This window comes from Anser brachyrhynchus (assembly GCF_964034855.1).
Source record: "Anser brachyrhynchus genome assembly, chromosome: 1".
Lineage (NCBI taxonomy): Eukaryota > Metazoa > Chordata > Aves > Anseriformes > Anatidae > Anser > Anser brachyrhynchus.
In genome coordinates this window covers 90,528,844-90,550,005 of record NC_137694.1, presented here as the reverse complement: position 1 = coordinate 90,550,005, position 21,162 = coordinate 90,528,844, and the positions used below count along the sequence as shown (strand labels likewise).

General features: G+C 40.0%; 1 long non-coding RNA gene across 16 annotated transcripts in view; it reads left to right on the top strand.

The window, feature by feature from the left end:
• LOC308197272 overlaps positions 1–21,162 on the top strand; it is a 247,706-nt gene that overhangs the window by 4,681 nt on the left and 221,863 nt on the right. For all 16 annotated transcript variants that reach the window (XR_013952705.1, XR_013952706.1, XR_013952707.1 and 13 more), the window contains 2 exons: positions 15,838–15,914; positions 16,593–16,746. This is a non-coding gene — a long non-coding RNA (uncharacterized lncRNA). The remainder of the gene's footprint in view (positions 1–15,837; positions 15,915–16,592; positions 16,747–21,162) is intronic.

Here is a 21,162-nt window from a genome sequence, read left to right as displayed (position 1 = left end):
TTATCTATGGGCACTGTTGGTCAAAGGAACTGTCTGTCTCTGAGCTTTGAACTGCAGCTCTATTACTACAGGGCAGTGTTGATGGTTTCTTCAGGGTTGTGTTCCTCTCTGTGTGATGGCAGTTGCAAATGGCCTGTCATGATACTGATCTTAATCTTTTCAGGAATCATAGAATGGCTTGGGTTGGAAGAGACCTTAAAGATCACCTAATTCTACCCCCCTGCCATGGTAAGGGGCACCTCCCACCAGACAAGGTTGCTCAAAACCCCATCCAGCCTGGCCTTCAACACCTCCAGGGATGAGGCATCCACAGCTTCTCTGGGCAGCCTGTGCCAGTGCCTCACCACCCTCTGAGTGGAGAATTTCCTCCTAAACTCTAATCTAAATCTCCCCTGTTTAGTTTAGAGACATTGCCCCTTGTCCTGTCATTGTCTGCCCAAGCAAAAAGTTGCTCACTATCTTTTTTATAAGCCCCCTTTAAGTATTGAAAATCTACAATAAGGTCACCCCTGAGCCTTCTCCAGGCTGAACAGCCCCAGCTCTCTGTCTTTCTTATGAAAATGGTTCCTGTGCTGAAATGGTGGGGTGAACATCCTTATTTCCTCAAGGGCTCGGTGGGATGCACTGAAGAGAGAAAGGGAATATTTCTCATTTTTGACAGGGAGCTTAGCCATAACCGCAATGCCGTTATGTGCTGTATATTTGCCCTGGACATTAAATATAAACATTTCTAATAAGCACAGGTCATTTAAGGAGCCAGCCTGCTCTCAGAGATGTCCTCAGTTCTTACTGGTGTCATTAGCCTCTGTGAACATCTTGCTTTCTGTTAGACTTTCCAGTATTAGTCTTTTGCCAAACTGATCTTGTTTTATGTTAGTTTATAGTCTCAAGTCTGTGGAATTCTCAGTGCTTGTCTAAAACTGGTTTTCCTACTGATTATCTATCCATCTATCTCAATGCATAGTTATCATAGTGGACCATGTAGAGCAGGGGTTCTTGTACAAGGAATTAAATTTAGAAGCTGTGGTACCTCGGACTAAAGAAATACTAAAGAGTGATCTTCATTGACAGTCTCTGGAAAGCAACTGCAGTTCTGCTTTCTGTATGTTCTTTTGTTTGCACTGGCAAAGATAGATAGACATCAAGGTAGGAAGGCTACCACGAATTTGAAGTGAACATGTGTGAGCATGCTAATGGATTAATATGTATGAAAGACACGTGGCTTCTCTTGCAAAAGGAAACACTCCCTTTGCAGAGTGTGATAAACTGTCATTTTTTTTTTCCTCCTGCAACATTGCCTATAATTGCTGTGGGGAGAGAGGGGAGGAAGGCTTATATATAAAGTTCCTAGAGCACTGTTCAGTATCCACAGTGTGGATTTTCAACACAATTTTTACGCTATTTCTTGCTGAGTTAGAATGTGGATAGCTATGTGCACTTTGAAGCTGCACAAGTCCATAAGGACAGCAAATAGTCACATTCCTAGGGGGGAAATTGTGCTGTCCCTCTGCCTCTCCTCACGGAAGAGTTTTAGAATTTTTTCTCTTCATTGCTGCCCCACATTCAATCTATTTGTTTTCAACAATATTTGAAGTCACAGCGGACATGGACTTTTGGCTACTGCTGACAATTTTATATTGATGCAGTTAGATGCTCTCCTTGTAAACATTGGCCCATCCAAAGCAGAACTAATGCAAGCAGTTCTTCTGCTTGCCAATGTACAGATTGTTCCTCAAGTAAAGATCAGTCTTGAGTAGTGGGACAGAAATGTCATGCTGTGTTATAATGGCTGGGGAGTAGATCTGAAAATGAAATGCTATCTGAAATTATTTATCCAAAACAGCTAATTTTTCTGTTAATAATCTTGAGGAGCTACATAATGAATTTGCAAAATGAAAAACATAGTTTAAAAACATCAACATTGTTCTTTAGCACTTTATGCTCATCAGTATAGTTTTAGCAACCTTCTGTACCATGCATAGCAAAATTCTGTACTGAAGAGAGAGAGAGAGGTAAGATATTGCTTACATTTTCATTATGAGAAGATTATGATAGACTCCATCTTTACATTCAGTCCATCTTGTATATTTTAAGAGGGTTGAGAAGGTATGGGAAGGTTGCCTTACAGCTGTTCAGTCGCATAATCCTTGGCTGAGTTCATATGTTTAAACAAAGCAGGGCACTTACAAAATGTCCTTTTGTGCTCCTGATTTGCCTCCTGCCACAGATATTCCTGCTAGACCTAGAACAATGCTATGACTGCTTGATCTTGCTCAGAACTTAGCTACACCAAAAGACTCATTTCTCACACATTTACTCTCAAATTTGCTACCCTTTTGCCTTTGTTATGGCCTCGTTATTGCAAACAAGCTCTTAAATTTTCCAGGCTGAAATTATTCTGGGGAGAACAACTGGGAGTCAATGAAATTTAGAGGTAGCAATAGGAGAGCCTATAAACACTCTGCTGAGGACCTTAAAAGAGAATGGTGAGGCCTTGAGATACAAATGAAGTGGCTGTATTACATCCTGTATGCTGAAGTGCATCTACACATGCATCTGCTTCTTGATTTTTAAACTTCCGTCCATTAACCATTTGCTTCAGTTCTGTCCGACCCATCTTGGGTGTATGTCCCAGTACAAACACAGTGGGAAAGATTCTGTCTCAAGGGAGCCCAGCTTTACCTCTGAGCGGATAAAGGAGTGTGCGAGGAGAGCAGTGGCAAAAATTTAGGGTGTGTCGCTGATTTTTGTGGAAGCCTATCAATGTGCTCCTGATCTGGTACTGAAACATGAATTGCTTGTCACTGTTTCTGCTGCAGTTTTCACTTCCTTTGCAAGTGACGTGTAAGCATCATCTGAGAAGAAAAAATTGCTGTTGTTGTTTTGTTTCAGTTGTAAGACAAGAGTCAATTTCTATAGGAAAATTCCAACTCTTTGAAATTTATCAGCAGAGTGAGTGACAAGTCAGTCTTTGGGAGGAAAAAAGAATTATGCCCTAAAATGTACAGTAGTGACTGTAGGACATCCTATCACAGATGACTAGTATTGTGCACTCTTTCATAGCCTTTAAAGCATTGCTCGGCTTTGCAATGTGCACATATTTTCTAGGAGTCTAATTTTAAATAATTTTGTTCGTTTTGGTGCTTTAAGATCCTGTGAGCTCACTCTTTAAATAATATCTCCTCACCAACATTCCTGTGTGCATTGTGGCCACTGTACATATTCAGGTAACAAAAGTCTTTTGAATACGATTTTCAAAGTTTCCTGATTGCACTTTAAGAAACCACCCACCTTTCAGAACCTTTGAACTACGTGAAAAGAACAAATCTTTGACAAGTCATAATAGTGAAGGTTAATTTTGAAGCAGTATGTATGTTTACTGCTTCTTAAGGGAGTATCTCACTGCTTTGCATGCTACTTAGTTGTTTCTGGAGCTCAAGAAACACTGCTTAAAAGGATTAATTTGGCAGGCACTCCTGAGACTTTGGAAGGTAAACAACTGTTTCTTTACTGTCAATACGGCAATTAAGGTCCAGAAGATTAAAAAAAAGAAAGTAAATGCAGTTTTGGCTCCTACAGTACACCGATGGCTTAGTGATGCTTTGCATATTTAATGAGGTGCCTTAATGATTTTGGAGCAGCAAAATCCAGATCAGAAGTGAAAACTTAAATATTAGTGGACTGCAGAGTATGAGTCATGTGATGCCCAGAGTTAGGCTGGCAGGGTTTCTTACTCTCAAGATTGGTGTCAGATTGTTTTGGCAAATGACATTTCCTTCAAATGCAAGGGATGTGCTGCAGCTGTCCACCTGTCTGAAGGTTTTCTCCTTTGACCTCTTCTAACAACATCCTTACCAAGATTTCCTTCCAGTTCTGGTTTTGTGTACAAAGAGAATGAGGAGTCTTCCAGTGAAGTTATTAAAACTGCGTAAAGCAGCATTACCACAATTTAAATTGTGAGTTTCAGAGATACTGAGGCAATCCAGAGTGACATTAAAGAAAAATATGTCAATCCCTTCACAGCCATTAAGACAGATGGGCCATCTTCATTCTTAGCTGCTTTGTTCACTGCATAATGCACAAAGTAGCCTTAAGTTAGGGTTTAACATCCCTGCTGTTTTTCTCCTAGTCTCTTCTTTTGGGCAGCACATTTATCCTTAAGGGGGTGACTATCATGTCTCTTCAAATATAACTTCAGAGGATTAATTACATTGTTTTTTTCAAGTGGGTGGGCACTTAGGGGAGGTTTAATTTGAATTTGGAGATTAAAAATGTCTGAAATTAATTCAGAATGCTGTATATGTGATACTATAATTGATGAAGCTGGCAGTGTTACCTGCACATAGTGGGAGGACAGCTCTACTTTCACAATTTTCTTCCCCACCTATTCCACCACCCCAGTGCCGTTTCTGCTGTTTCTAATCCCAAGCCTGTTTTGCTTCAAAGTTGGAGTAGGAAAGAGGTCTTCCTTTGAAGAAGAAGAGCAATGGAGAAGCAGGTTTTGAACAAGATCCTAATATACACCTTAGGGAGCTCTTCATACCTTTATTTTGGCACACCACCGTTTCTAAAGTGGCAGTGTTAGTTTCAAGTCCTCTGGATTTTCTTCATGATAGGAAGAAATAAATACAATCGCTCTACTAGCTAAGTGAGGAATTTAATCCGTTCTGCCTTGTCTTCATTTACCTGTCCTGCTCTATCAATTTTACCACGTTGAAGCGCAATTTAAAGAAATGCTGCCATAGTGCCAGGACAGCTCAGTTGTTTTCCAGAATGGCTGATGGAAAACTAGCTCACACTGCAGAGCCCTCTTCCTGTGGAGGTGCAATCTCCTGTCCTAATAGTGATACCACCGGGAAGAAAGTTGGATGTACACAAGTTTATGGACACAAATCGGATGCATCCAGGGTTGCTGAGGGATGCCATTTATTGTCTTGGAAAGATCACGGTGACTGGGGGAGGCTCCTGTTAGCTGGATGAAAGCGAACTTCATGTTAGTTGTGAAAGAGCAAGAAGGAGGAGGATTTGGTGGGCTACAGGCTTGTCAGCCTCACCTTAAACCCCATCAAGATGGTGGAGCAAATCCTTTGCTGGAATGAGCCTGGCAGGGGCCTCCTGCAGCTCAGCAAGGGCAACTTTCAGCAGGGCAACACCAGCCCCATCCTGGGCTGTGTTAGCAGGAGTGAGGGCAGCAATCCTTCCCCTCTCTTTGGCACCAGTGAGACTGCAGCTGGAGCACGGTGCCCAGCTGGGGGCATCCCTTCAGAGATGCTGAGGTACAGGGGTGAGTCCAGTGATGAGTCGCTGCCGGTTGGGGTGGTGGAGATGGAGTCAGGCTCTGGTGTTACTGGGGTAGCACGCGAGAAATAGCACGTGTTGTAACATGGGAATTTCAACTGGGTATTAGGAAACATCCTAGCTGTGGCAGGGCTACATGCTCATTGTGTATCCTGGCTCTTAGTTCCTCTTTCACATTTGATTCTGCTTGTCAGAGCCAGCAACTGCATTAGAAATGCATTCCTCTTTGTTTGGATACTACTGGATATTCTATATATGCAGATTTATCTGTGCATTTCTGACTTTGCTTTTGTGACTTTTCCAATAAGGTCGAATTACACATCTGTTTCCTCTTCCCTGCTGAAACCCTCTTCCACCCAAATGTATGATTTTTTGTTCTACATCCTTTTGTTCTCTAAAATCCTGCAGAAACTGTGCAGGACGTTCTTTGAACAGTGTGTTTTTTTGAAGAATTTTTTTTGGCTTTAATTTCATTTCCAAAATGTTCCCTGGGAGGAGTGTTTTGGTTTGGAGCTTTAATCTTTATTTGTGTATGTGATTTCTACTGGTATAATTGTGTGAGGAGGGTAATCCTCTTCCCTCTTACCCATTCAACTTTTATCCACACAGTTAAACTGTTTTCGTAATAATTCCTAGGGGATATATTCTGCCATTCCTTTGTGAGGAACCTTTTATATGCAGTTTTGCATATTCTAACTGCAGTCACCCTTTTATGGATCCACCTTTATATTTTAACCTTACTGAATTGCTTGTGCTCTTCGGCTGTCATTTGTTGACAAGATCAAAAATGCGATTACTTTTCCAAATAGTGAAATTGCTTTTGAAGCAGCAACGTACAGCAACTCTCAATATATAAGAACAAAATGGCCACCTATCATCTTCCTTATATTCATCCATAGACATCTATATTTTATTTTTTTCTTCTTGAAAGTAAAAGCTTTGAAGCCAAACATACACCTATATTGTAACTGTTGGCTATATAAAAACATATTTATCCTGGACAAATGCTCTTGAAACTGAGATTTTAGTGACCATTAGGACAGGTGACTGAGGTTTACAGCCTTGCTTTATTAAGGTGTCACTCTACTGTCTAAAAACTCACTTATCTAAAATGTAAAAGACAAGCAGTTAATGAAAGAGGCTGTACCAAGTATGTTATTTCTTTGTGAAGGCACTTATAGAAAAGAAGGCAATTGATATTCAAGTGAAGGCACTTACAGAAATATTGTTTGGACTGCTCCGAAAAGACACGGACTTTGTTATTAAAAAAAAAAGTTATTGTGAAGCTTGTGTGCGTGAAATCATTTTTTCCTCATCTGAAGTTTCCTGGTTCACTTATTCTGGGTTCTTTCGACTTAATTGCTCTTCCCAGTGTATAAAGTCACAGTTTGCAATTACTACTCAAGACCCACGCAGAAACACAACATTCCTCACTTCCCCCGTGTGATCCCTGCACTTGGCTGTGTAAAAGCCACTGTGTTGGTTCTCTGAAATAGTAATGCTGAAGTGGAAAAGACAATGCAGCAGAGAAAAAGACAAGTCCACATTTGCCTCCAGTGAAGTGTTCAGAGTGCTTCATCCTGCCTTCTCGGTGTTGATATGCTTTGCCTTAACTACCTTTTCCGCTAGTGTTTTCTGCATTCCCTACTGGGAAACTACAGCAAAGAGAATCTTTCACATGGTGTGTGAAGATCCAGAAACTCATTATGGTAGCAGCCCCGCAAGGCAGTGCTGGGAATCAAACTGTGAAATTGCAATTCCTGAAGGGCAGTATACAGGGCGACATGTTACTGTAGTTTTCCAATGGACTGAGCCGCCCAGTCATCACAACAAATGATGCTAAATCCCAGCAGCTATCCTGTATTTATTCTGTAATTTATGCTCCAGGGGATATAATCATGGACAAAAATTCCTTAAGAGAAGTTTGCCTGCAAAGTTCAGCCTTAACAGAGCAACAACCTTTCCTTCTATGAGCAGTTAATACGAAGACAGGGTTGTGGGTTGTTGTTTGCATACGGTTTTCTTGTCCCCTCCTTCTTTCCCCCATGTCCTTTCGAGTCTTCCAGACCAATAAAGAAAGGAATTTAACTACATTGCAGTTCAGGAAATTGTTACTTGACATCAATACCTACAGAAACAGATCCTGCAAATAAACGTAGAGAATTGAAGGAGCTCCACACCTATGTATTCGGTGGTAATCCATGCAGGGTCATATAAGACATTGCAGATGTGTGAAGATGCGTCATGAGCACAACATGTAATGCATATATTTTAAATTTATTATGTTAATTTGAAAAAATGTGAAAAATGTGTTTCGTATGGGGGTCTCCACCAAACATTAGAAATATTTATAGACTCAAAGAATTCATTATCGAGGAGCTATAAATGATGAGGGGTAAATGTAAAGGTTCAATATCCCTTTTCCTTACAGAGTTTAACTAACATATAGATACTGTTCTTGTGGGTAAGTCCAGCTTCTTCATGTGTCACACAGTTCTTGCATGTAGTTTTGGCATGGCCCATTTATTAAGCTTTATGGTTTTAATAGTTAAAAACACATTCTCCTGTACAAACATTCATACAGAGCTGGCAAGGGTACAGTCAGTTCCTCTCCTGTAATGATATGTTTGTGCTCCCGTTGTACTAGGGCAGTGCGGGTTTCAAATAAACTGAGTCTCTGAATATTTTAGCTGATAAATTCTAGTGCATCCTTACTGGGGATGAATGATCCTTGAAATGTTTATAGTTTGGCCTAAGTTTGAATTAGATACTCCTGCAAAATGGCAAGTCTCTCTTCCATTTCAATGGCTACCTGAACCTTTCAAAGTGTTTTAGTTTGTATGGATGCCTGAAGAACAAGATTCTCTATAAAAGAAATGCAAGTAAGTTTAATAACAGGGACACGATACTAACACAGGCAACTTTAATTACTTGCGGTAGTAAAATATATATGTATATATGTATATATGTTCAGAAAATGATGACCTGACTTCCAGTTCATCCCGTGTGGCTTAGTCTTGGATCTGCACCTTACTTATGGATGGGTCTGCTGATTTCAGTGGTGTTGCTACAGAAAGCAAAGCTCAGTGTGGGTTTCTGGCACTATGTGGAGACTGTTACTGTAATTCTCTCTTCAGAAATTTTCTTATTTAAAGCCCTTGAAAGTAGCCTCCTTTAGTTAGTGTCCTAGCTTTGCTTTACTCCAGAGCTAAATTTATTTCAAAAGGCTGAAAGAAGAAGTTTTTAGTTACTGGCTAAACTTGTTCATAGCTTTTGGTCCTTTTCCTAACAATAAAATGCCCCAAATTGCATCCCAGGGGAAAAATGCTGAGGAGTGGACATAGGATATGAATAACTGCTATGGAAGATACATGATTTTTTTCTATTACATAAAAATGGGTCCAAAGCTTCTTCCTTTTGTAGTTTATGCCACTACAAGAAAAATGGACATATTTTAATTTGTTAATTCCCAAACCTTTATTAAAACTGTTTTCAGGGAAGGAAGAGTAAACGAAGTTGGTAAGGCTATGAAAAAAAGGTTGCATTTCTCTGGAGGCCTCTTGGATGACAAAGGTGTTACAGAATTCTGGGAATGCAATTAGGACAGTTAGAAAAATCAAAATAAAGAATGGACTTTTAATTGTACATGTAATTAACCACTGGAGCTATCCGTCTAGGGACGTGACAAATCTGTCGTCGTTTTTTTGTCTTTGAATTCAGCCATCTTGTGCAGAAAGACTATAGACTGTAATGAACTCTTCTGATCTAGTAATCTGTAAAAGTCCTAGCTCGATACCATTGAAACATGCTGTGAAGGTGACAGAAGACACCTGACAGACTGTGGTCAAAACTGCATTTTAAATGGTGAAATTTTAATAGGGAAAAAGCTTGTAAATGGAATGCATATTAGAGTGTGTGTGGTGAAAAATAAAGCTGTGAAATCTTCTAATTTAATTTAAAGGTTACTCCTTCCACGTATTTGAATTTATCTTGCAGATAGTATTAATATGGAAATTGTGTAGTTATTAGTTTTAGTATCATAAAACGCAACTGAATGTACTGTATGTTTCACTTGTAATTGGAAAGCATTATTTAGGATGTGTTGCTAGGGAATTATGTATCAGCTATTATGCCAAAACTCAGAGGTTGCAGGAGGAGCAGTGACACTGACTAGTTTGGGGAAAGGCTGTTTCATGAATTAGCCTGTAAGATGCAGGTATTTTGCTGCTGCTGTTTTCCAGCTGGAAATGAAGCAAATTGAAAGATTAATTAGAATTGAAGAAGATAGGGGGTTCTCTGCAGGCAGCACATGGCAGGCTTCCTTTTGGATATCAGGTGCTTTTGCAGTTTTTGATCGGAAGTAGATTTAAGCTTGTAATTGCTCATCTTTTGAGGAGTTCGTTGGTTCAAGATTTCCTGCATTTGGAGTGTTGTGGTATGAAGATATTTTGCCTCAGCTATTAGCACAGTTAGACTCTGCTTAGCAGTGATTGTCAGAGGTCTTCGTCTTTCAGAATATGCGCTGCAAGTGCTGAATAGTTAGGTTGCCTATGGTGTATCATATAATTGTGCTCTTGTAGCACTGATGAAAGTTAAGATTGCGGAAATAGTGAGGTATAATTAAAAGTATGGTATATTTTGTTATTTAGTTTAATTCCTGTGAAACTTCTCTTTCATCCCAGGAAAAGTCTCTCATTATGCTTGAGAAAGCTTCCGAGATTCTCATATGTTTATATGGACGTTTAGGTAAAATGTGCACCACAGCAGAAGGAATTAAATCTTTCAGTAGTGTTTTTTGCCTTTTTCACCAATTTCTCCTCCCATACAACCAAGTTTAAAATGGCAGGGTCCCAGCCACCTCTGTTTCTGGCTGTGATGAAGAGCAGCGGCATGGCAAGCATGAGCCAGTCCCTGAAGAAAGGAGCAAAACAAGTGTTAAGGTGTGAAGCCAATCATTCTTCTCAGATATGCAACTGATCTGAGTTTCTGTTTAATTTTGTTTGTTTGTTTTCATATCCACTTTGGAGACCTGCATGTTGTAAGGAAACTGTTAAGGAATAGTTTTTGGTTTTGGTTATTTATTTATTTATTTTATTTATTTATTTTTGCAAAAGTGGCCCGGTGGCTGACTTTCACCAGCTGCCAGGCACCCACCTGGCCACACTCTCACTCTCCCCCTCCCTGGCAGGACAGGGGGAGAACACAAGATGAACCAGCCTGCAGGACAAGATAAAGTTAATTTATTGCCAATTTTAATAGGTTTGGATAGTGAGAAACAAATGCAAGCCTACTGCCCCCTCCACTTCTCCCCAGGCTCAACTTCACCCCTTTCATCCAGCCTCCTCCGCCTCCTCCCCGCAAAGCTGTGCACAGGGACGAGAGGTTGCAGTCAGTCTTTGACAGCTCCTCTTTGCTGCTCCTTCTTCCAAATGCTTTTCCGCTGTTCCAGTGTGGGTCCTCCACCTGGGCTGCAGTCCTTCAGGAAAAACCTGCTCCAGCAGGGGCCCTTCATGAGGCACAGCTCCTTCAGGGTGCATCCACCTTCTCCACCATGGTCTCCTCCATGGCCTGCAGGGGAACCTCTGCTCCAGCACCTGGGGCACCTCCTCCCCTCCTCATCTTCTTTTCCCCTTGGTGTCTGCGAGGCCATTTCTCACACTGTTCCCCTCACTTCTTGTTGCTATGTGGGGCTGGAGCCATCTGGAACTAGCCATGTCTGGCAACAGGCAGGCCCTGCCTTGCCTCATGCAGCGGCCCTGCAGGCCCCTGCCACCACCTGGGCACCACGACGCCCTAACCTGGTGTTGCTGCAGGGCCTTTCCTGACTGTAAAGCCAGTTGTTTTTGTTTTTAAATGAAAACAATAATGGATATAAGGCACAGATGCTTTATTTTTTGCATGTCAAAACCATGTACCGCCATTTCCTGTCAAGTGTTGCTGCCAAACCCCTCACTGGGGTGAATTTTAACACTCATGGTGCCAGATCTGGGATTGGTCTCAGTCTCTTCAGTGCTTGTTCTCTGCATCATCCTGAAGGTCAGTGACACATCCCACATGGATACATGCCTTCCATGGTAGCTGCTCAGTGGCCAAAAGGTATTTCCATGCCCTTATCCCCACCACTGTCCCCGAGGTAGGTGCCAACAGTGGTTTCAGAACAGGAGAGTGTGACCAGTCTGTTCTCTTCGAATATGCAGATACTGTACTGCAAATGTTATTTTAGCCTTGTATATGTGTATGCCACAGATTTGCGTCTCACTTCTTGTGAATGACAGTGTTCAATGCACGGAGCTGAGGCACTTCTCTGGGAAAGAGTGGCATGAACATGCAAAGTCACCCAAGCTCCAGGATATATCTGTAAAAAGGGATAGGGCACTGGGGAGCGCTCTATTCATCAGCACTGAATTCCTGAAGGTGAAAGAACCATCCTTTAAATAAAATGAAGGAGCCTCACAACTAAAGGAACCGAAGAAAACACGCTAGTTGCCTGACAGTCCTAAATGTGATGAAAATCGTCCACTGTAGTGGATACTACTGTAAATCTTTGTCTACCTGACAGATTTACATCTACTAGCTTCCATAAAATTCACTGTTAATGGCACAACACCTATTAAGCTGAGGTATTTCTAGATATACTATATCATTGTATTTTACTGTAGAGTTTACATTATTCCTAGCATTTCAGTGCTTATATTATGAGGTGATTCAGACTGAAAATACAGTAACTTTTTCTGGCTTCTCAAGGACAAGCTTTTATTTTTGAGAAGCCATTCAGAAATGACAGGCAAAATATTGGAAATAATAAGGCTGAAAAATAGCATACTCTGGAATGGCTGAGATTTATTGAGATATGCATTTGGCTACTTTACGGAGGTATTAATACGGTGCCAACCAGATTCTTGTGCTTTGTTAGCTGCATTTCTGCCTTCTTTTGTGTGTGTGTGTGTGTGTGTGTGTTTATTCCCCTCCCATTTTTTTTTTATGTCCAAATAACAATTGGAGGACTTCATTGAGAAGGTTGTAAATGAAGTATGTGATGAATATTGACATGAAACTAATGTTAACAGTTTAGAAAGATACTTGTTCTTCAAGAATCCCTCCCTGCCTCAGTGTAAAATATGAGTTGATATAACTGAAAGCATGTGCTACCAGCCAGTATCCTGTGCTGCAAATTTCTGAGTGGATACTGGAAGATCCCGAGAGAGTACGAGTTCCCTCCCCTTAACTTCAGGATGATCAAGGGCATCCACTCTATATGTGAAAAGGAGCTGTGGCATCTGTTACCTAAAGAATTAGTGGCTAGCTTGATTCAGCTTTCATCTGAGTTTAGCAGAGCAAGTACCAGAAATGAAAGGATAACATCTCAAAAAGTAAGCTTGGTGTGCTGGAGACTGTTTCCCTGGTACTTGGACAGCATCAGTGCTACTGAAAATGAGAAGAGCCAGTCTCGCCCTTCAGAAGTTTCTAAAACCTATATGCTATTGTGAGTTTTTGGAAAAGCTTTTCTGTTTCTTTAGTTCAGACTCTTGTAATGTGGTATTGCTTTCTAAGATTGCCAATATGCTCTTAGCTTTTCTTATGAAACTAATCTTGCATTCTGTGTGCCATATTGTCCTACATACTTTACTAGAAAACTGTATTACATGAGAATGGATCAAAGACTTGAGCTGAAGGGACAAAATATGACACCTCTCTCCATCCCCTGCCAACAAAAAAAACAAGCCTAAGTTCAGCTGTTTCGTTCATAACAAACAGATGGAATTTTAGAAATTTACTTCATGTTTCCATGTTATTCTCCTTTGTAAAAATCTGTGATTTCCAAACAAAGTAGAAACGGGGAACATTTTTACTGTAGTAAAATTTCCAACTCAAAAGCTACAGTGAACATTCTTGACAAGGCCCTGTTGTGTTGCCTTTGTTCTTGAAGTTAAGTCCGGACAGTGACTAGTCCGTGCCTCAGTGTGGGTGTTTCCTTTGTGGTCCATGCTGTTGGGGCCCATGGCTTGTTCTGTTGACTGATTGCTGAGCTTCCTTTTTCTCTATGCTAATCATGCTTGTTTATTTATTTCTATTAAATAGTGTTATTCTAAGAATTAGCTTAAGGTTAAATGTAACTACTCACTTTTTGTCTGGATTACTAATTGTAAAGCAAAAGATACTAATGTCTATCATAATTTTGATTAATAGAAATCAGATCAAAGCCAGTTATTATTACCTGCTATTATTATTTTTAATTCCTTTCCATTCTTTTCAGTCTTGGAAATAGAAGTTCTTTTGTACCATTTTAGCTGATCAGCTGTTTTTCTGACCAAGCATCATTTGCTATTGCACCCCCCCCCCCCTTTTTATTTTTTATTTTATTTTATTTTTTACAAACACTGTTCAGCTATCCTTCCAGCAGAATGTGGGAACTGGAAAGAAGTCCCATAAGAAAATGAATGTGTATTGCAGGGCAGCAACAGCAAAACAGCAATTTTGGGCAAATGGAGTCTCATATTTAAAGAGTGTGACGGCTGTTTCCCGAGTGCAATGCTCCAATAAAAAAGTAAACGTTATGCTTTCTTCTCACAAAAGCTGGCATACATAGGCAACCTCTATCATAAGGTTTCACCTCTTAATTCAAAAGGAAAGCTCACTGAGCATAAAGAGTATGCATACTATAACAAGAGAAGCTTAAAGGTTAGAACAAAAATGAATGTAATAACTGTAGTATTCTCACCTATGCACGGACAGGCTTTTGCATGACTTAAGATAAAAATCACATCCCAAAGTGCTATGCAACAGTGGGGGGGAGTCTCCTGCTGGCCTCAGAGGATAGTCTGTGGGCAAAAGCAATGAAGAACTGACACCAAGATGCCACGTCAGGGCTAAGATTTGCCAAATTTGGGTCTGAATCGCTCACCTGGCAAAGTTGCATAAATCTGCAGACAGTTTGAAAATTGGAGCATATGGAGACAGGGAGCACATTCCATGGTGCCAGCTAATGAAAATATGCAGTGTGAAATGAGCTAACATGGTTGTCCCATATACTAGAGAGATTTATATTCTTCCCTTGGGGAGTTCAATCACTCTAACAAATTACAAGTTTAATTTGCTTGTAGCAATGACCTTGGGAAAGATTATTTGCTCTGCCCTTCTGATAAAACTAATCTAGACATCGTGGAGGTGTGGTTTAGGATTTCTTAATCTTTAAGTCTGTTATTGGTGCATTCCTCAATCTGTGAGCTATTTCAAAGACATTTACAAAAGGGGTCTAAGAAAGCAAGCCTGTTAGCAAGAAGTTTAAATCCACTATTCTGGTTTCATACCTCCACTGGAGAACTTTTGGAAGTCCAAATATTGGACTATGGCCAATTCTTTGACCACTTGCTTTGCTGATTACAGTAGCCTCAAAGCACTAAGCAGTGGCAGCTGAAGTAGTCCTGAAGAGGCCATTCCTCAAAGCCAGCTGACTGAGTGAACTTGTATTGTGGCTGCAGCCTGGTCAGTTTATGCCTAGGATGGGCAGAAGCAGGATGTTGAGCTAGTCCTGCAGCTGCTCTGCCGTGGGGCAGTGCTCAGAAACTCCCTCCCAAGGGAGGTTTGGTATAAAACCAGCACCTGGTGCTGCCGTGAAGGGTCCCACTAAGGTCCTGGTGTGCAAGGAATGCTAGCGAGAAGGAGCACTAATTAGGAAGCGTTAAAGAGGGAGTTGCTGGCTTCTTTCATTTTTTTAACTTGTCTTTTTCTTTGCCGTTAGAGTGAAATTTAAGATACTTAGAGGTATTCCTTCATAAGTAAAAATATTTAGCTTTTTTTTTTCTGGCAGAAATCCAAGAGCGCCACTGCATGGAGCTCCACAGCCATGTCGTCATTATTATTGTGCAATTACACTGATAATAATTGTGCTGTATTTTACAAGTGGGGAATTTGGAAAAGTGGAAAGGGAACAATGTGTTCAAATAGCTTAATGGGCATTGGCAAATGAGAACACAGTCTGTATCTCCTGAATTCAAATTGATGCTTTATTCAGTAACACCTCCCCTTTGCCCCCCTTACTCCCTTTGCACCCAGTTTTGTACAAGTTGCCAGTTCTTTATGGCAGTTACTGTGTGGATTATTTACTTGGCGTTGTCCGTTTCTCCCCATATCTGCTCTCCTTGTGCTTGCAGTGGGAGAACACGAGTCTGATTCTGTTCTGACCTTTCAGTAAATTAACTTACTTCTGCCTGTGTTTGCCTTCCTTGAGACACATACCTGGTTACCTTTTCAATTACCTTCTTTGCTATTCACATGATTTCTCTTAAAATGTATAACTCTGGTATCTGCCAGCATCCTCCTTTGAATCCATACTACTTTGTGAACAGAGATCCTTCTGAAGATGGGCTAGCTCTGAGCAAGGTGCATCTCAGCAGCTTTAGAGCCAGACTTAACTATTTGAACATGAAATATTTTTTTAGTCTGAGCTGCATCATTCTTAGAGAAATAGTAAAAATACCTTTACTTGCAATTAACTGGAAAACAGGTGTCTCTAACTTTGCTTATCTGCCTTAATGAAAGGAAGAAGAAAAGCAAGGAGAGGGAAGATGAAATATGCGTAAAGAGAAAAAGGAAAAGGAGAAAATACTTTCTCTCCAGTATGTGAGGCATACTGTGTTTTATCTCTTTTTTTATGCTGCATTGCTGTCATTGGGAAGAATATATTTTTGAAACAAGAAAATCCTGCCCCTATGAAGTACAGAAGTGATTTTTTCTTTTTTTTTTTTTTTATTTAGAGTCCTATATAGAACATCTCTGAGGTCAAATTCTTTTTCCTAGTTTATTTTTGATTTGTCTCGTGTCTAATTTCTTTTGAGACTACAAAGGAATAGTTTAAGACAATTACAAGGCAAATACTGAGTACCAGTGAGGAGACAACATAGGCAGACAGTCCTATCAGGTTGTGCTGTCAAAGGACTCAGCAAATCTGGGATTTAGTGCTTTTGTTGAAACACTTCCCTATGACCTTGGATAGGTCATTCAGTTTCTGTGTGCTTCAGATCCCCGCTTGTCAAACCGATAATAGTGCTTTACCATTTGCAAGGCTGTTGTGAGTATAAATGCAGTTAAATAATGTGGGATGCCATCAAAGTAGTGACATTAAAGAAAGTAAATGGAATTAAGCTCAGGGTTAGTTCTTCTCACGATTATATATTTATAAATCAAGAGTTGCCTTGCTGGTTAATAATGTGTGGCAAAAATCAGCACTTCAAGACCTGTTTGCCCCCAAACCTAGGTAAACTGCCTTGTTTTACCCCTCCTTTGTTTATTTACAGATACGATGCTGTATGTCTTCACCCTTCTGGATCAGCAATGTATTTGCACTGTGCAATGGGGGAAAAACAGCCAAAGCAGAGTCAGCTTTGGGGCTCTTAAGCCAAAACATACAACGTAGGCAATTCCCAGTGCTTGTCCCAGTGGAGTACTGCTGTAAGTATACACAAAGCACATTGAATATGTTTTTTTTTTTGGTTTGATTTTGTTTGTTCTCCCCCACGCACTTCCCCCCATTTCCCTATTCTTTCCTCCTGCACTATGCTATGGCATCCAACTAATGGGAAGCTACACCTTGGCACTGTTCGGTGGGACTTGACCATTGCTAGCTGACAGACCACTGGTTTTGATAGCACAATTTCCTGATTTTGGAGAAAAGGATTCCGGAGTGGGGCAAATTATTTATTTCTACCGTAGTATGTTTATTTGCATAGCATAGAACATAACAAGATTTATGTGTTGAGTTGAATCCCTCAGGTATAGTATAAATATAATTACAGGAACATATAAATATATATATACTGTGCTATTGGGCCTTTGGCGCCACAAATCTTATTTCCCTGACTGTGAAAATAAATGTTTTGGAAGAGAAATACATCATTAATTTCTACTGTTGACTCAAAACAGTAGGGAAAGAAATGTGTAGGCTGTTGGCCCAGAGGATGATCGATCCACTGACCTGGGACATCCCAGTGCAATTGGTCTATCCCAAATGGTATTTGCAGACAATTTTAGTTCTCACAAAAGGGTGGAGATACGACTTTTGACATTGTAAATGCAAAGTATCCTAAATGAATACTTTGCTAAATTAGTTCTGCTTCTTAAAATATTGGACCTTGGGTTTTCCAAACTGAGACTTAAGAATTCTAGGGCTTTCTTAAAAGGTGTGAGTGTTTTGTTTTGTATTTCTAATTGTCCAGTGAGTTAAGTGGATGCATGTAGCTTTCTTCATCATTGTCATATAAATTCTTCTGGAAGAAGAATTTCATGTCTGAAAATGATAGCTGTTGCAGTGTGAGCACTTTGGAAACGCTTCATCTACTAGCATAGCAACCAGGAATCTGAGATGAAGGGAATTCTTTCCATGTGTGTGCTGTATGCGATGGTTTCTTTTTTCTTTGACGTATAGGTAAGGCTTTGATACAAAAGGGCCATTGAAGGTTCTGTTGTCCTTGCACAGCTTTGTGGTCGACTGAATCAACCTAAGGTTGTCTGATTAGTTCTGATAAAAGAAGAGTTAATATGACACCAGCGTTAACAGTGAGTTGGTCCATATTATGGAACAGACTGCATCTTGGGAAAGCTGGGACTAACCTTGGTCAAAGTTGTCTCACTTCTTTGCATATTTACCTCCCTACAACATGAAACATTTTTGGAGACTGTATGTTGTTTGAAGCAGGGACTTTCTTCACCAAATGTATGCAAATTACCTGGTGTGGCTTAGATCTTTCTTGGTTTAGACCATCATGAGAAGAAATATACAGCCTGTGGATTGGTTTGTTTGTAAATGTTAAGGCCCAAATGTCCTCCCCGAACCAGCAGGTCTGACTTTGTGTGTAGCTTAGTAACTGTGTTGCAGAAGTCTTGTGGCCTGCTTTTGAGCATAGTAACTTGGCTAAATTAGGTGACCTTTAAAACTAGGACGACAACAACAACAAAAAAAAAAGAACAACCCCATTCCCACCCCCCCCCACCCCCCCCAACCGAAAAAAAAGAAAGGAAAAACCTGATATTGATTCAAAGTTTTGCAAAGAAAGAGAAACTGCTTTAAACAGTAATTTGTTGTGATTGATTGTGCTTGCAGCTTGAGATTTGAGCCTTATTTCTCATCTATGCTTATCTAGTTTGAACTTGAAGCCTTGAACATTGTTCATCCTTTTGTCTTTTAGACTGAAGAGGACTGTGCCATCAGATTAGATAATAGTAACATAAAAGTTACCACATTCATCTGCTTTTAACTTTCTCATTGAAAAGCAAAATAAATTGTATTACTCTAATCTCGTCTTTTTAATATATGTTTCTTTTTATGGCTCTCAGAACCTCCTCCAAATTTTCATTACCTGCCTTGAAGTCTTGGAGCCAGTTGACCTACTATTTAATCCCAACTCTTTCAGAAGGCTTGTATATAGAAGATTATATAGCAAGCAGTGAATGAGAACCATCAAGTATAGAATGCAAACATGACTAACCGTTTTAGCCATATATGAGTAACAGGGAGCATAGTTCAGTTTAGCTTTAGGCAAGCTGAGCAGAAGTTACGGAGAAGGAAATTTTGGAGATCAGAGACAGATGAGTCAAGGTTTTCTGTAGCTAAAAGGTCAGAAGAAACAGCCTCACAGCTACATAGGCAATGAATATAACTTTTACCTTTAGTGCAATCCTATTTCAATATAAATAAACTATCTTACTGATCACCTTATATTAAGGTATTTTATATTATAAATGAAGATAGTAGAAGAGAGGCCTCTGTAGACGACAAGCACTCCTTAAAATATTGTTGCTGAACTTGGGTAAACCAGATGAGAATTTTTAGAAAAAACATAGCTTTCCTATAAGAGTTTCTTCATAATGGTCTTTCCACCTCACTTAATTATGCATGTTCTTATTTTCATTCTGCACACAGAGAATCATAATTTGGACAGCTCCTATCCATCATGGTAATATACGTGTTTACTATTTTATAGCACTTTTGTATGTACTCATTGCAGTACATGACTAAGCTGTTAAGCAAAACTGTTTGTTTGCTACCGTGAAAGCCCACTTTCTTTAGAGTGGATGCCTACCACTCTCATTACTTCCCAGCTGCCATGTTAAGGATTAACAGGCAGAGATGGATACAGATCTTCAGATGCACTATTGCTCTTGGAGTTTTCCAGACTCTCTTTGGTCTTTGCTCTCTTAGGAACTTAGGTACTTGGGAAAGCTGACACCAGCTTATCTCCCTATTCTTCCACTGTAAGAAAAAGGAAGAGGGAAACTGGGATTGTGCCAGAAGGAAAATGAAAACGTCTGAAGTTATTTTGAATCCTCTGTGGAAGCATCTTCCTCCACAAGCTGTAGAAGTGTAGTGTGCATGAGTCTTCTAAGCTATAGGCATTCTTGAAGTGCCTTCTCTTAATACCCTGATATTTAAACCTGACGTTCTGCTGTACAGACCCCTTGGTTGTGTCCCGGTTTACAAAGCTATCTCAGTTGCTGTGAATCACTGTCTTCACCTTCTCATTATCTATTCCCAATCTTTCTCCTTTGCCAACTTTTGTTATCTGTGATCTGGAAGAAAATAAAGTCACTGCTGATAAAGTTAATTAGCAGTAGAACACTCCTTGCAGGGGTTTCTCTGGAAATGCAGCTGTTCAGTGTTGTTTCTACACTTACATGAACAGTCCTATCAAATAACTGTCAGCATGTTTCAAAAGTGCTTTTTTCCTTTCTGAGCAGGACAATTTGTGCCAGAAGAGCACGCTGGAACCTATTGCGTTGCTTTCTTTTCATATGACCAGCCCTTTAGTAATCAAAAGGAGGGAAAACAACTTAATTACAGAAACATAAGTGTATTTTATCAAAGCCTTTCTTAAGAAAACAAACACTGGTACTGTAACAGCATCTAATTTGTCTGCACTCGGACTTTACCTTGCCAGGTCAGATGGCATTCCCTGGAGCACAGACAGGCTGGTCTGTCCCTGGAGGAGACACTGAGCATGGGAAGGGCAGGAGTTTCCTGAGAACATCATGGAAGTGGGATATTGTCTTTCATAAGCCACAATAAAAAAGCTAAATATTCTAGGTGATATTGTAAAGAAACCTAGCTTTTGTTTTTAAAATGGTGCAGTTTTCTCTGGGCAATTCACAGTATGAGACAGTTTCTGTGGCCTCAAAACTTGTGCTGTTTCAATGTCCCATCACAAGTGCTTTCAAGAGTCCCTACATAGTTTATTCTCTTTCTCTCTATCTTCTCCCAGTGCTGTAATCTTGACTTTTGTGAGTATTTTTAAGGCTGAAATTTGAACAGACAATTTTGAAAACAAGTGGCAGTATACCTGGCCAGTGAAACGGGTCTTTATATAATAGAGGCCTCCAAACCTCTAAAGGCCCAGAAAATGCTAATCAGATTTCCTGGATTCTTTGCATCCATTATGCATATAAGGTCTGGGGCTTTTTGTTTAAGTTATTTAATCGGTAACTGCTGTATTGAGTGGCATATTATCTTAACTTGATAGAGCACTGTCTTATTTATTCATCAAGGTTTGTACTTTCTTCTTTGTTTGCTGTGTGTACCACTGACGAATTTTAAATGCAGAGTTACAAAAGCAGAAAGAAACAGCTCTGTTGTAAATAGCTGCAGCTTTTAATTTTTTAAAATGTGAGATAGTTTTGGAAACAGTTTCTAAACAATTACAGCCTGACATTCATACATAGTTAACATAAGCTAATGCCAAACTTTGACGACTGATACCAGTTCAAGCAGAATTCTATCAATAACGCTTCTTAATTGGTATAAGCCCATTCAGGCAGAGAAATTACATAAGGACATATGGGTAATGTACTCAGAAGACACTAGTAATAAATGCATGT